Source organism: Talpa occidentalis, unplaced genomic scaffold (genome assembly GCF_014898055.3).
Source record: "Talpa occidentalis isolate TD23 unplaced genomic scaffold, MPIMG_talOcc4v2.1 talOcc4.2, whole genome shotgun sequence".
Lineage (NCBI taxonomy): Eukaryota > Metazoa > Chordata > Mammalia > Eulipotyphla > Talpidae > Talpa > Talpa occidentalis.
Window position 1 is genome coordinate 100,069,218 of NW_023602073.1, and position 16,090 is coordinate 100,085,307.

The 16,090-nt window shown below is 34.6% G+C and overlaps 1 long non-coding RNA gene across 2 annotated transcripts in view; it reads left to right on the forward strand.

The window, feature by feature from the left end:
* Positions 1 to 5,743: 5,743 nt before the first annotated feature.
* Positions 5,744 to 16,090, forward strand: part of LOC119253390 (uncharacterized) — a 57,438-nt gene continuing 47,091 nt past the window's right edge. For both annotated transcript variants that reach the window (XR_008553294.1, XR_005127066.2), the window contains exon 1: positions 5,744 to 5,800. This is a non-coding gene — a long non-coding RNA (uncharacterized LOC119253390). The remainder of the gene's footprint in view (positions 5,801 to 16,090) is intronic.

Sequence of the window (16,090 nt, forward strand, 5' to 3'; positions counted from 1 at the left end):
AAGAAAAAAATGGTATTATGTTTTATTATCAGCATGCTTCACATAAATACCATATTTTATATAATGCCATCAGTTGTAAAAAAAAGTTAGCATATTGACAAATCCATGTAAAACACTATTTCCTATACTGAAAGCAAATAAGCAATGACAGTATTTAAACTGAGCATGTCTGAGACAAAATTATAGTCAATACTCAGAATATTAAACATGAATATTTTTATTATCATGATCAAAATATTTGTATATGCATCTGACTTTTAGAAAGAGTAAATATGAAATAAAGAACAAAATAGATATCTATAAGTAAATCTATTTCAAAATTTAAAAGCCATGGAGTAATTTATAATATCTGTAACCCTTCTTCACCATATCAAAAATTAAGTCATAGTCTAAAGACCATCAAACAAAAACTTTCAGGATGTCTTACCAAATATGCATAAGATTCATTTTCAATAAATTCTTCTAAAATTTTAAAATCAATTTCCTTGTGCTATATTTATTCAGAACGATATATTACAGACCATAATTCTTTCACTCTTGACATCTAGAGTGCAAAATGATCTCCTAGAGCTGATTTTAAAGCTATTAATTAATATATATGTTTCATTTCTGAAATTTCTTATAATTGATTGTATCTCCCTTTATTTGCAGTGTCTTTAGAAATTATTTTCTTCAAATATGTAAAATCTCAACAGGGGGTACAATATTGATATCAATTGATAATTGTAATAACAATACATTACTAAATTAGCATGTGTCTTGCTAAGACTCATTTTCTGCCATATTTTACCAAAACAGTCCTTCATTTTTGCATATGGCCTTTTCTTTTTTCTGTTTATAGTCTGAATTCATATCTCAGTTGTAAATTATGCCATTTTGGTATTAAAAAATTCTAAAAAATGATGTCTGAGTAATATGTCACATATGGTATATGACTAAACTTATAAAGAGTTAAATATAAAAATATATTTTTACAGCTCAGATAACACTTAGGGAACACTGGCCAGTGACTGTCTTGCTGTGTGGGTCCTGAGATGAGGCCTATTGGATCTCAGGATCAACATGACCCTCCTTTTTGATACCAGCTCTTGAATCACTTGTGCACTGTGCTCGGGTTGTTACACTGAGGAGCAACATATCTGTCCTGTAGGTCGGTCCCTTTCTCATCCTCTTCAAATAAGTGAGAACTTGTTGACACCTTATATCATAGGAGCTTATGGAAGTACACTCACAGGAGAGTTTCACCTCATCACACTCTTCCAATAAGGATTCATCCAGGAGGCTACACCTCAATTTGTTGGCTATGTCCTTTCAAAGTCATAAGTGGGAAGAAAGTCAGTAAATACCATCTACCTTCAGTCTTTGCCAAAGTAACTGGGTGTTTCTAAAGCAAGCACCATCCTTTCCTCAAGATTACTTCCCAAATGAGAAGGGGGGCGGACAAGAACTCTATAGTCTGCTTTATTGGCATTTACAATGCTTCTTCCTTCACCATGCCTGCAACAGAGTGTATGGGTTGCTCTTTTATCCTTTCATGTCTTTCTTCTAGTCTAGCCTGAGATTCAGTCTGTTTGGCAGCAAGATTTACCTTCCCTCATTTTGAAAGAAACCATCTATTCTTCCAGGATTGGCACATGATGTTATCTAGAAATGACAGGGATTTAGCAAATCTTCCCGTTTCATAAAACTTTGCTTTCTTCAAGCTAATGCTTTGCCTTGAGCTCAAATACCTGCTATCTCTAACTGGGGAACCCTGATGGAGAGGCCCTCCTAAATAAGGAAATGGGAGTTATCAAAGAAGTATATTTAAGGAGGGGGGGAGTCAAACTAAATACTATTTGCAAAATATTATCTTTGTTATCTTTGTTATAACCTGTACAGAAAGACAATAATTCAGATCACCCCATTCAAAACTTCTGCTTAGAGTCCTGAAGTGATTTTGATAGACCAGAAAATCTTATAATAAAAATAATAGAACTTATATAATAAATGATATGTGATGAAATAAATTTCTAATTTAAGGACTATATTAATATCAAAATTTAATGCAACCACAAACACACCAAAAAACACTAACACAAACATACATTCACACAAAATAATCATAAGTTTAATCACAAATCAAATACAGGAACAACTGCAAATGTGTTTTACTATTAATGTCATATCTGTTCTCTTTATTGAATATGCGGGTAAGAGATGAGTAACTGGTTTTAACTCACAGACCACAACTGATTTGCTAGTAATTTCTGTGAGGAGTTCCACATAGAGAAAGTTTATTGTAAAGAGTATCCTTGTTTATGTTAACCATAAGTAGGGTGTGGTGTGACTGTCATACCTCGTTGTCACTGGCACAACTGAGCTAAGTTTGACCTAGATTGTGAATATCCTCATCATTTTAAAAGATTTATTTATTTATGCATACAAGAACTGGGGTACAGTCTAGAGGTGTGGGGGATGAGACGATTCACCAGAGACAGACTAGGGAACAAAACATGCAGACCAACTGAAATACATTGCTGAAGGGAGCAGCGGGTGAGTCAGGAGAGGTCTGCTGCAATCTGGCCAGCAGGGAATTGAACTCCTGCTACAGAGGCTGCAGATCGCTTCATAGTGCTGTGCTTAACCCCTTGCACCACCAGGGAGGCCCTATCCTCTCTTTCTAATTCTAAAAATCCACTTCCCATGCTGCACTTAAATTTCTCATAACATATATTAATAAAACATTTTCTTGGTAGCCTCCCTGGTAGCACAGGGGTTAAGCACAACACTGTGAAGCAATCTGCAGCCTCTGCAGCACGAGTTTAATCCCCAGCTGGCCAGGGAGCTACCCACATGGTGCAGCAGACCTCTCGTGTCAGCAGTGTATTTCACTCAATCCATCTATTCTGTTCTCCACTATGTCTCTGGTGAATCCTCTCACCCCCCTGCACTTCTGGCCTGTACCCCAGTTCTTCTATGCAAAAATAAATAAATATTGAAAAAAAAACATTTTCTTTCCCCAGACTCATTTGCAAATTACCATGTATTTGTGATCTGTTTGAATTCATTCAGAGTTCATTCTTTAAGTTATAGAAATTTGCTGCTTCAAACATACAGTATCCCAAAATCTACTCTTACTCAGTAAGAGTAACGCATTGTTACTCATAAACTCTCTAACTCATCGTTAGGGCACCAATCTGCAAATGCTGGTTATTCAGAGTTTGCTTACCTTTTAATGCAAATAAATTCTCCTAAGACCTTCTTCAAAATAACTTTTGATTTTTGGTTTTTGATTTCAAGGGTTTTTTCTATGTGATAGAGAAATGGTATAGTCTTTCCCGTTTGTTAAATATTTATTGAATGACTAATATAGGACAGGCACTGTACACTTAAGTGAATGGAACGTGGAAATCCTCCAAATTTATATAACCATACTCTCCTCTATCATGTGTTTATTTCCTTCTAGCAAACATCCTCCCTAGGATGAAGGATCTAAAGTGCTTCCCAGTGTACCTGATCTGGGAAGTTTAGAATTTTAGCATTTCTGCTCAGTTTAAAAAGATATACTTGAAGATTTTTTTTGCAATCACCACCACAATAGAAAAACAGTAGCCTATCTGTGCTATTCCTATATCACTTAATGTGACAGTGACCTCTAATTTTAAGAAGCATATTATTTACCAAAACCACAAGATATGGACATAACAGCATATGATAAAAGAAGAGAGAAGAAAGCCAGACTCAAACATGGAGTTTCATGGCCCATAAAGGGAAACCAATATCTAGGTATTATAGCAAGCAAACAAAAACTTGCAAATCATTTGATGTAGTTTTTCAACATATTTCACATTTACGTGAAATCAAGCAAGATCTATCGGAGAAAGCAACACAATATAATGAGATATGTCATTTTGATCAAATCTTGTAGAAAGTAAATTAGAAAAAAAAAAAGAAAGGGAGAAACGCCATATGTGAAGTTGACACTGGTGATACAAAACAAATGTTTTACTTCCACCCACAGGTGGAAAAGAATAGTGGCTACATCATTAAAGTATTTTCTTTTTCAACACCTGCAAAGCTTCATGTCTAAGTTGGAGTCAAAATAGTGTGTTAGGCACGTCCAGCTTTCACAGACAAAGATTATTTAGTATGGCTGAACAGATGTACTACCTATGATGATAGTGGAGCTCAATGCTGCAAAAAGTTTACAGTATAACAAACTTTTGTTTGTAATAGGTGCAATAAATCCATAAACTTGTTCTCAAAGGGATAATGCTGCTTCAAAAATTTGCTTGACTTAGTGAATAGCATTTTATCCCTTTGATTTGAAATTTTAATAGACCTGTGAAATTTAATATTATTATTCATTATAATAAATGCTGATGACTTGTCCAATTAGAAGAGGTTGTTAAAACCAAAATGAGACAGTTGTATTAAAAATTTGACTAGCTTTGATCACTTGAAATAATTTGATAACATTTGTAACATAGCACCATGAATGATAAATGATGTATACAATGTAAAAGGATACATTACATAAGCATTCTAATAAGCATGAAATTTAAGATAAGGTAACAATGGAAAAGGCACAAGAAGAGACACTGCCAAAGATAGAGGTCTCCTGATAGTTTATAAAGAGGATATGATTTTGAAATTCATGTGATTGCTATACATAGTATTTTCCTAGAGTTTCAGCATTGTTCCTTATGAAATCTTTTCCAATATATGAAACATTGGTACTGGAAATAAGATGCAATTAAATGGAGGCACTAAGACACTAAAGTACAAAGCATTTAAGTATTAATAAAACACATGAATAAATATTTTAAAACAACTAAAATAAAATGTTACAAACTTGTAAGTAGTTTTAAAGATATAAACAGCACTCCATTTTTAATTAATATATTTAACAATTTATAGCTTAAAGAGGACTTTCAAATTTTTTACAAAAACTTTAAAAGTAGGGCCTCCCCTGGTGGTGCAGTGGTTGAGCACTGGGCTGCGAGGCTGCCCACAGCCTCTGCAGTGCCAGTTCGTTCCCCGGCCGCCGGCGAGGGTCCCACAAAAAAATAAATAAATAAATAAACAAAAAAAACCTTTAAAAGTAAGTATGCTTATTGCTTTGTATGTTAAATAACGTTCCTAAACAACATACACCCAAAATATCCCTATTCTCTCCAAAGTATACTGCTCTGTAAACCTTCATTTTCTTCCTTTTAAATGCTCTGATTTATATACTTTTGTTTGTTTTTAGATTTTATGACAAACAAAAATTAGAGATCAGCTACAAGGCTAGCTTTACAACTTGTGTTTTACCTGCATTCAAAGTAGAAACAATTACTTTTAACTATTCTCAGACTCCTATAAAAACATGAAATTCAAAAGTATTAGTGACAACAAGTTTCATCCTAGTCAAACAATTCTGTGACACCAATAAAGCAGGTATTGATATAGATAATGAAACTGAAGCCTATATAGATTAAATCATATCCCAGGTCTTCAGTCAGGTGTTGGCAGAGACAGGCCTAAACATATCATTTTGTTTGTTTTGATTTTCTAGTAAAGTGAAAATGTATTGTAAATAAATACAAACCTACAGGTACAACAGGCAATCTCACAGACATTCTCGGGTCAGAAATAATAGCCTGGGTCACATGAGTACTTTGATTGAAAATTTAGAACATACACTTATTCTTTGTCAATCAATGACTTTCAGTGCCTCCATTTTTCTCTTTCTTGCAGGTATATATGATCTCTCACATTCAAGCTATTATTTCTTCTCTAAAGTGTCCTTAGAGAGGACCAAAAGTTTCCATTTGTAAGTTATAAATGTTATTTTTATTAATATTACCAAATGCATCAATATTGTCATCACAATTTAGCAAATTTTTATAATAACTTATCACAATTCTTCTGTTTAATTTATTATGAACACTGTGAGACTTTGGATATTATGTAGTGTTCTCAGAGGGCCAATTTTAATTTATCCTATATATAAAATTTTGGAGTCATATCCTATAACTCTTCTGAAAACATCCAAGTTCTGAAGTCAGGTCCACCATTCATATGAACTTGCACAAGTTACCTGACTATCTGTGGTTCGGATTCCACATTTGTAAAAAATCATTAATTAGGAGAGTCAAATTAGTAAATAGAATTTTGAATATGGTATGATCCATAATTATCCTACAGTACACATTGTTGCTCTTACTCTGCCATTATCTTTTTAATTGAATTTTATTTTAATACCTCAAAACTCTCCAGCCCCTACTAATTTCCTCCATTCTTATCACTGGACATTTCCTTGCCTGAATAATGCGCCAGCTTTAACTTATAGTTGAAGGAGACTGTCAAGGTTTTGAAACATTTTTTTTAAGGATTTATTTATTTATGCATATAGGAATTAGGGTACAGGCCAGATGTGTGGGGGCATGAGAGGATTCACCAGAGACAGAGTGGGGAACAGAACAGGCAGATTGACTGAAATACATTGCTGAGGGGAGCAGCGGGTGAGTTAGGAGAGGTCTGCTGGGCCATGTGAATAGCTCCCTGGTTGGGAATCGAACTTGTGCTGCAGTGGCTGTGTGAAGCTTCACAGGTTGCGTCTTAACTCTTTGCGCCACCAGGGAGGACCCAAAAACATTATTTTTTTGTGACAATATTGTCATTGTATGTAATAGCTTACTGAAATAGACATGTGCACCAGCTTATATTTAGGAATTCACTTGTAAAAGATCAATGTATATATTCCCTTGTTTTTTATAGAAGTCTTGATAAAGTAAATTGTTTATATATCAGATTATATTTATCAATTTGAGTTTTATAAAGATTTGTATCTTGGCCAAGCACAAGATTCTAGCTTGGATTTTTCTAAAATTATACACAAAGTCCTCATAAAAGAATTCTATTCCCACAAATGTATTTCCACATGACAAAGACTATGAATACCGTTGTATGTTATACATTAATAATGTTGCGTAATTCATGATCTTTTAAATATCTTCTCCATACACATGGTATTGCACCTACAAATTCTCATTTAAAATTTACTCATGGCCCCCCAGGAGGAGACCAGCACCAGCACACAGCCCCGGCCGCCCGGCTGCTTGAAACTGACAGATGACTGCTGGAAGAACCAGAGGGGAACAGAGAAGCCCACCCAAGATGCCGGCCAGTCCCAACAACACAGTGTCCCAACGCATACGGCAAATTAGAAAACAGACAGTAGGGAGGAGAAGAACCACACGCAACCTAGCAACTCTCCAGAGAAAAAGCACACCACAAAAAGAAAGCCAGCCCCCAGATTGCAAAGAGAAAAACTTGGAAGAATTTCTGAGCCTTCCAGAAAGAGAATTTAAAATTGCCGTGATTAAAAAACTGACAGATGTCATAAAGGAAAACAATGATAAGGGAAAAATAATCAACGATCAGAAGAATGCAATTGAGTCCCTAGAGAGGGAAAACAATGGTCAGAAGAAAGAAATTGAGTCCCTAAAGAGGGAAGTAAAAGAAATGCAGGAGATCAAAGAATTAATGGAAGAACTAAAGAATTCTGGGAAAAGCAATGAAAGCAGAATAGATGAAATGGAAGAACGAATAAGTAATCTTGAAGACACAGAAATAAAAAGAACCAAAACAGAAAAGGAAAGAGAAGTACGAAGGAAAAAGAACGAAGAAAGATTTCGGGAACTATCTGAATCCATGAGGAAAGGAAATATAAGAGTTATAGGAATACCAGAAGGAGAGGAGAGAGAAGTAGGAACAGAGAAAATATTCAAAGAGATAATTGAAGAGAACTTCCCAAATGTGAAGAAGGAGCTGAAAATTGATATACAAGAAGCAAGAAGAACACCAAACTTCCACGACGAAAGGAAAAATACAGCAAGACACATAATAGTAAAGCTCCCAAGAATCCAGGACAAGGAAAAAATAATGAAGCTGGCAAGAGGGAAGACACAGATAACATTCAAAGGAAAACCAATCAGGCTGACATCAGACTTCTCCGAAGAAACACTACGGGCAAGGAGAGAGTGGAGGGACATAGTCAACAGACTCCAAGAAAACAGATGCCAACCAAGAATACTCTATCCCGCAAAGCTCTCCTTCCTCTTTGAAGAAAGAATATGGACCTTCCCAGACAAACAGAAACTCCGGAATTTCATTGCAACTAAACCCCCACTCCAAAAAATACTACAAGGAGTCCTAAAGCCAGAACCTCAGAGGGACGAATAACAATGAAAGAAGGCCAAAAAAAAAGAATAAATAAATAAAATCAAAGGAAAGACAAACACAATGGCAAATACAGATGTTAACATATCAATATTAACTCTAAATGTAAATGGACTAAACTCTTCAATAAAAAGACACAGAGTGGCAGCCTGGATTAAGAAACAAAACCCAACCTTTTGCTGTCTCCAGGAAACACATTTAGCTACAAAAGATAAAAATAGGCTCAAAGTTAAAGGATGGAAAACAATCCTACAAGCAAATGGACCAAAAAAGAAAGCAGGAACAGCTATACTTATATCAGATAAAACAGATTTCAAACTCAAAAAGATAAAAAGAGACCCCAATGGTCACTACATTATGATCAAGGGGACATTACTTCAAGAAGAAATAACACTCATTAACATATACTCACCAAACGAAGGAGCACAAAATATATCAGACAACTGTTGTCCTCTCTGAAAACAGACATCAGAGAAAACACATACGTAGTGGGAGACTTCAACACACCACTATCAACAATGGATAGATCAACAAGACAAAAAATAAGTAAAGAAACCAAAGCTCTAAATAAGGACCTAGAGCAATTAGGCTTAACAGACATCTATAGAACACTAAACCCCAAAAAACGGAGTACACATTTTCTCAAGCGCACACGGATCATTCTCCAGGATCGATCACATACTGGGGCACAAGACAAACATCAACAGATACACCAAGATTGAAATCATATCAACCATCTTTTCTGACCATGAAGGCATCAAACTAGAAATAAACCATAAAAAGAAGGCAAGGAACTTTCCTACCTCATGGAGATTAAAAACCACACTACTGGAAGACCATTGGACTAATGAGGAGATCAAAGAAGAAATTAAAAAATTTTTTGAATTGAACGACAAGGAGGACACTAATATCCTAAATGTATGGGATGCAGCAAAAGCAGTAATAAGAGGAAAATATATAGCAATAGAAGCTCACATCAAGAAACAAGAAAGAACGCAAAGAAACAACCTCATCTCGAAGCTCAAAGATCTAGAAAAAGAACAACAAAAAAACCCCAAAACCAGTAGAAGAAAAGAAATAATAAAAACCAAAGCAGAAATAAATGAAATTGAAACTAAAAAACAATCCAAAAGATCAATGAAACCAAGAGCTGGTTTTTTGAAAAAATCAATAAAATAGACAAACCCCTAGCCAGGCTCACAAAGGAAAAAAGGGAGAAAGCACAAATAAACAGGATCATCAATGAAAGAGGAGAAATCACAACGGACACAGCAGAAATCAAAAGAATAATCAGTAACTACTATGAACAGTTATATGGAAACAAGTTTAACAATCTAGAGGAGATGGACAAATTCCTACAACTCTACAATCACCCAAAGCTAGATAAAGAAGAAATAGAACACCTAAACAGACCAATTACAATTAGCGAAATTGAAATGGTAATAAAAAACCTCCCCAAAACAAAAGCCCAGGACCTGATGGATTTACAAATGAATTCTACCAAACATTCAGAGATGAATTAGTGCCTATCCTTCACAAACTCTTCCAAAAAATTGAGAAGGAAGGGACAATACCAAACACGTTTTATGAAGCCAACATTACACTAATACCAAAACCGAACAAGGACAACACAAAAAAGGAAAACTATAGGCCAATCTCCCTAATGAACACTGATGCAAAAATCCTCAATAAAATTTTAGCTATCAGAATCCAACAATGTATCCATAAGATAATTCACCACGACCAAGTTGGATTCATTCCAGGGGCACAAGGATGGTTTAACATCCGAAAATCAATCAACGTTATCCAACACATCAACAAAAAGAAATATAAAAACCATATGATAATATCAATAGATGCTGAGAAAGCTTTCGACAAAGTGCAACACCCATTCATGATAAAAGCCCTTGAAATTCTGGGGATACAAGGAACATACCTCAACATCATAAAGGCCATCTATGACAAGCCAACAGCCAGTATCATTCTCAATGGTGAAAAGCTGAAAGCAATTCCATTAAGATCTGGAACAAGACAGGATGTCCACTCTCACCATTGCTTTTCAATATAATACTGGAAGTCCTAGCCAGGGCAATAAGACAAGAGAAAGACATCCAAGGAATCCAAATAGGAAAAGAAGAAGTCAAACTATCACTATTTGCAGACGATATGATATTATACATAGAGAACCCCAAAAACTCCACAGAAAAGCTAATTCAACTCATCAATCAGTTCAGTAAAGTGGCAGGATACAAAATCAACACGCAAAAGTCAGTAGCCTTCCTATACACAAACAATAAATCTGAAGAAGAAGAAATCAAAAAGACCATCCCTTTTGTTATTGAAACAAAAAAAATCAAATATTTGGGAATAAATCTAACAAAAGAGGTAAAGGACCTATACAAAGAAAACTATAAAACACTGTTAAAAGAAATAGAAGAAGACACAAAGAAATGGAGAGACATCCCCTGCTCATGGATTGGAAGAATAAACATTATTAAAATGGCCATCCTACCAAAAGCAATATACAGATTCAATGCTATTCCAATCAAAATTTCAATGTCATTCTTCAAAGAAATAGAACAATTACTGATGAAATTCATATGGAATCACCAAAAACCCCGAATAGCCAAAGCTCTCCTGAAAAAAAAAGAAGGGAATGGAGGCATCAGACTCCCAGACTTCAAACTATACTACAAAGCCATAATCATCAAAACTGCATGGTATTGGAACAAGAACAGACATACAGACCAATGGAATCGAATAGAAAATCCAGAAATAAACCCACAGATTTATGGTCAACTAATCTTTGACAAAGGAGCAAAGAATATGCATTGGAGCAAAGAAAGTTTGTTCAATAAATGGTGCTGGGAAAACTGGGTCGCTACATGCAAAAGAATGAAGCTTGACCACCACCTCACACCATACACAAAAATCAACTCAAAATGGATTAAAGAACTAGACATAAGACCTGAAACCATAAAATATATAGAAGGAAATATAGGCGAAACACTACGTGATATGCACATCAAAGACATCTTTACAGACACATCACCCAAAGCAGTGATAGTGAAGGCAAAGATAAACAGCTGGGACTACATCAAATTAAAGAGCTTTTGCACAGCAAAAGAGACAATAACAAAAACAAAGAGAAACCCCACCAACTGGGAGAACATTTTTGCACCCAACACTAATGATAAAGGACTGATCACAAAAATCTGCAAAGAGCTGATGAGACTCAACAACAAAGAAAATAATCCAGTCAAAAAATGGGCAGAAGAGCTTAAAAGAAACTTCTCTGAAGAGGAAATGCAAATGGCCAACAGGCATATGAAAAAATGTTCAACATCACTTGTCATCAGGGAAATGCAAATCAAAACTACCATGAGATACCATCTTACACCAGTGAGAATGGCACATATTAAAAAAACTAGCAACAACAAATGTTGGCGAGGGTGTGGAGAAAAAGGAACTCTTCTGCACTGTTGGTGGGAGTGCAAACTGGTCCAACCACTGTGGAAAGCTGTATGGAGATTTCTGGACCTACTAAACATAGAGCTTCCATATGATCCAGCAATTCCACTCCTAGGTATTTACCCAAAGGACACAGAAACATCAATTCCAAAGAACACCTGCACCCCTATGTTTATAGCAGCACTGTTTACAATAGCTAAGCTTTGGAAACAACCCAAATGCCCAAAAATAGATGACTGGATCAAGAAGATGTGGTACATATATACCATGGAATATTACTCAGCATTCAAAAAAGATAAACACATGCAATTTGCAGCAACATGGATGGCGCTGGAAGGGATCATGCTCAGCGAAATAAGCCAAAAAGAAAAAGAAAAATACCGGATGGTCTCACTCATAGCAGGAATCTAGAGAAAACTTAAATAAGGGACCAGGAAAATGAATAACTACAAGAAAGTGAAAATCAAAATCAACAAAAAACTATGAACCAGAGACACTTTTAGGGGGGCGGGGTTGGAGGGGCGGGATTGGGGTCAGAATGGGGAGGCTGCAATTGTATGGGGAATATAACAATAAAATTTATTAAAAAAAAAATAAATAAAATAAAATAAAATTTACTCATATAGTATGTAATCAGATGGTCTCAATATGTAGATGCTAACATATTTTATCTACCTTCATGTCAAACTTCAGTACCCAATTAGATTCTATGATCCTGACATAGAGTAAATCTAAATTTTATATGTAAACCTTGTAACAAACACTTCTTTGGCCGTAGACTAATCATTTAGTATCTCTGAGTTTCAATTTATACTTCTCAGTATATATATGGTATGTATATAAACATATATATGTGTATGTGATGCTTTTATACATATACATACGTATACACTTGATACTTATGAAATTTGATATTTCATCAAATATGTTTATATAATGCATATCTAGATATTTCAAATATATATAAAATGGACATACTGTGATCCATGTTTAAACAGAAATGCATATAAAATTATACAAAATAAATGATTGTATGTGTGCATACATATGTATATGTATATATGCGCATGCAAAAACCTTTTTATAAGTGACGTGTCTAGCATAGAAACTGACAAATATTAAGCATTTAATTATTGTTTTGATTGAATTAAGAAACACTAATAAATAACATTGCTCTGTACTTTTTTTACAGCACTTGTGGATATCCAAGACTGGCTAGTTGTTACACAAAATACAGAGAGATAAAAACAATACATTTCCTATGAACACATTTTCTAAAAGCAAAAAATTAATGCTATTTTGTATCTTGCTAGAATGCTGTAATTCTCAAGAATATGACATTGACCTCATCCAAATGACATGAAAAAAAATCAATGAGCTCTTCAAGGTCAGAAACCATATGAATCAGAAGAAATTGATGTTAATATTGATCATCTCTCACATTTTAAGATCTTTATATTGAAATGAAAGGGAATTATTTCAACATCACTAACTGGCCTTGAAAACTGATAAGAGTAAAAATTTTTGAAACCTCATTGTAACATCATGCACTCCTAAAAGCCCCTGCAGTGTGAGGAGTTTTGTTCAAACTCCTCCCTTACCTGGAGCACTCCTCCTCCGCAGGTCCTAGATATCACCTTGCTCAGTCCCTTATAATCCCAGGATGTCGCCTCCTCAGAGGACACTTTCCTGACTTTGTTGTCTAAAATTCCATACCTGTCCCTCTATCCCTTTAACTTGATTTTTTTTTTTTGCTTATATAATTCAACATTGACTGACATATAATGTCTTTTGCTTCTTTACAGTACAGATCACTGATGAAATGTGGAAAACATATCATTTCTTGATTTATTCACTGCCAAGAGTAGAAGAGTTAAATGAGAGCTGAGTGCATAACATGCACTTAATAAAAAGTCGTTAAATGAGTGCTGACTTTCTGGAATGAGAATGAATTGTAAAATTAATATTTTTATGTTTGAAGCAAAAGTGAAGTTTATGGGAGAGAGGTGTATGACATATATCACACAAATGCAAACCTTTTTTTCATGATATAAAAACAAGATTGATTTACATATGAGAAACTATACATGCTTTTTTTAAAAAAAAATATTTATTTTTATACAAGAACCAGGGTACAGGCCAGATGTGCGGGAGGGTGAGAGGATTCACCAGAGACAGAGCACGGAACAGAACAGGCAGACTGAAGAAATACACTGGTGAGGGGAGCAGCAGGCAATACAGGAGAGATCTGCTTGCCATCTGGGATTCTAGCCAGCCGGCTGGGATTGAATCCACGCTGCAGAGACAGCAGACAGCTTCATAGCGGCGTTCAACCGCCTGTGCCACCAGGGAGGCCCAAAACTATGCACGTTTTGGGGGACCTCTCTTGTGGCGCAAAGGGTAGTGTCCGCAGCACTACAAAGCTATCCACAGCCTCTGCAGCACAAGTTCGATCCCCAGCCAGGGAGATGGCACAGCAGACCTCTCCTGTCTCACCCACTGCTCTGCTCAGCAATGTATTTCAGTAGATCTGCCTGTTCTGCTCCCCACTCTGTCTCTGGTGAATCTTCTCACCCTCACACCTCTGGCCTGCACTCAAAAGCTTTTGTGTGCCTAAATAAATATCTTTTAAAAAAAGAAACTATACATGTTTTGTGCAAAATTTAATGTGTTTTTTACAAGTTCATATAATCATAATATTATCAACTCATCGAAGATACAAATCACTAACAGCCTCAAAAATTTCTTTACTAACCTGTTGCAGATTATATCTCTTCTAACTTAGTAAACATTATGTGCTCTGAGAGTAGCAGGTATACTGTGAGAGATAGCCTGTTTCACTATGAAAAATGCCTTTATGTGTGTGATTAATAGACAGAGACAATAATAACATTTTACTCCTGTCTAATTGCAAGCAGTATTCCATTGTAATAACATACAACAACATATTATCATTTCTTTTAGGATTATTTTTACCTATTCATTAGTATGAATAAATCTTCTAGGAATATGAGTATTTATGTGAACTTTTTTTTCTCACGAGGAATTGCTTAGTCAAAGTTAAGTTAGATGCTAAATTTTATAAGAAACTGCTGAACTAATTTTCAGGGTTAACTTTAAGTTTCTTTTTCTTTTTTTTACATTTTGAAAGGACAGGTTTCTTAGGAAAAGGAGAAAGGTGAAAAATAGAGGCACCTACATAATGCAGATGGGCAGTCTTGGGATGAGAATGCTGCTTTTAATATTTATAATCCCATCAGTCTTATATGAAAATTTTCGTTTGCATAGATCCTCAGAAATACTTGGTATTGTCAATCTTTTTTAAGTGCTCATTCTAATATGTGTGAAATGTCAATTTTTGACTTATTCTGGATTAAGCATGTATTTGACTAGTGGCTAATCTTTTCACATGATAGTTGTGATCATGTTTTCTTTGGGGAAATTAATCTTTCAAGTATTTTGTCTTATCTGAGCAACGTGTTTTTTAATTATGGGAATATGAGATTTCTTTAAGTATTTTAAACACTATATCTTGTCAGATAAAAGAATTGGGATACTTGAGTCTGCAAAGTTTTATTTCTTCCTTATATTTTAGATTTTATTATTTAGATATATAATAAACTTGGAATTAAATTTTGTGTAAGGTATGACGTTAAAATTTGAGGTTCATTTTTCATAAAAATAACCAGGTGACCCTGTAACCATTTGAAACTCCCCTTTTCTCATTGATTTACCTTAGGATCTTTGTAGAAGATCAATTGATGACATATGTAAGAATTTATTCTTGTCCTTTTCTACTTTTTATGGGTATTTAGGCCATATTTATGCTAATACCCTCTTAATTGACGGTGACTTTATAATAAAATTTAATATTCTATTGTGAAAATCTCAGTTTGGTATTTTTTTTACAAAATACTTTTGTAATTTAGTTTTCAAATTTCTACATGAATTTTACTTTACCGTACCAAATTCAAGATAATAATCTTTTAGGACTTTGTTTGCAAAGCACTAATTGTACCTGTGAATTGGGGAATGATGTCAGATTAACAATATTGAATTTTCAACACATATACATGGAATGTGTTTTGATATTAGTGTCTTTGAGCATTATTTTGTATTTTTCAGCATTTTTAACACATCTTTAATAAAATTTAACTGTAAGCATTTCGTGTCTTAATGGCATTTAAACTGCTTTTCCAATGTTTCTTTACTAATGCCTAAAAATATACTATTTATTTTATATCAATTTTGTTTCCAAAGTTCTTGCTAAATTTATCTATTATTTCTAACAACTCTGTTTTTATCATTGAGATTTTCTATATAGACTATCATTCCTCTAATAGAGAGAAATTATTACTTTCTTATATTTATAATTTTTATCTATTTTCTTGCTCTAAGGGCCTTGCTA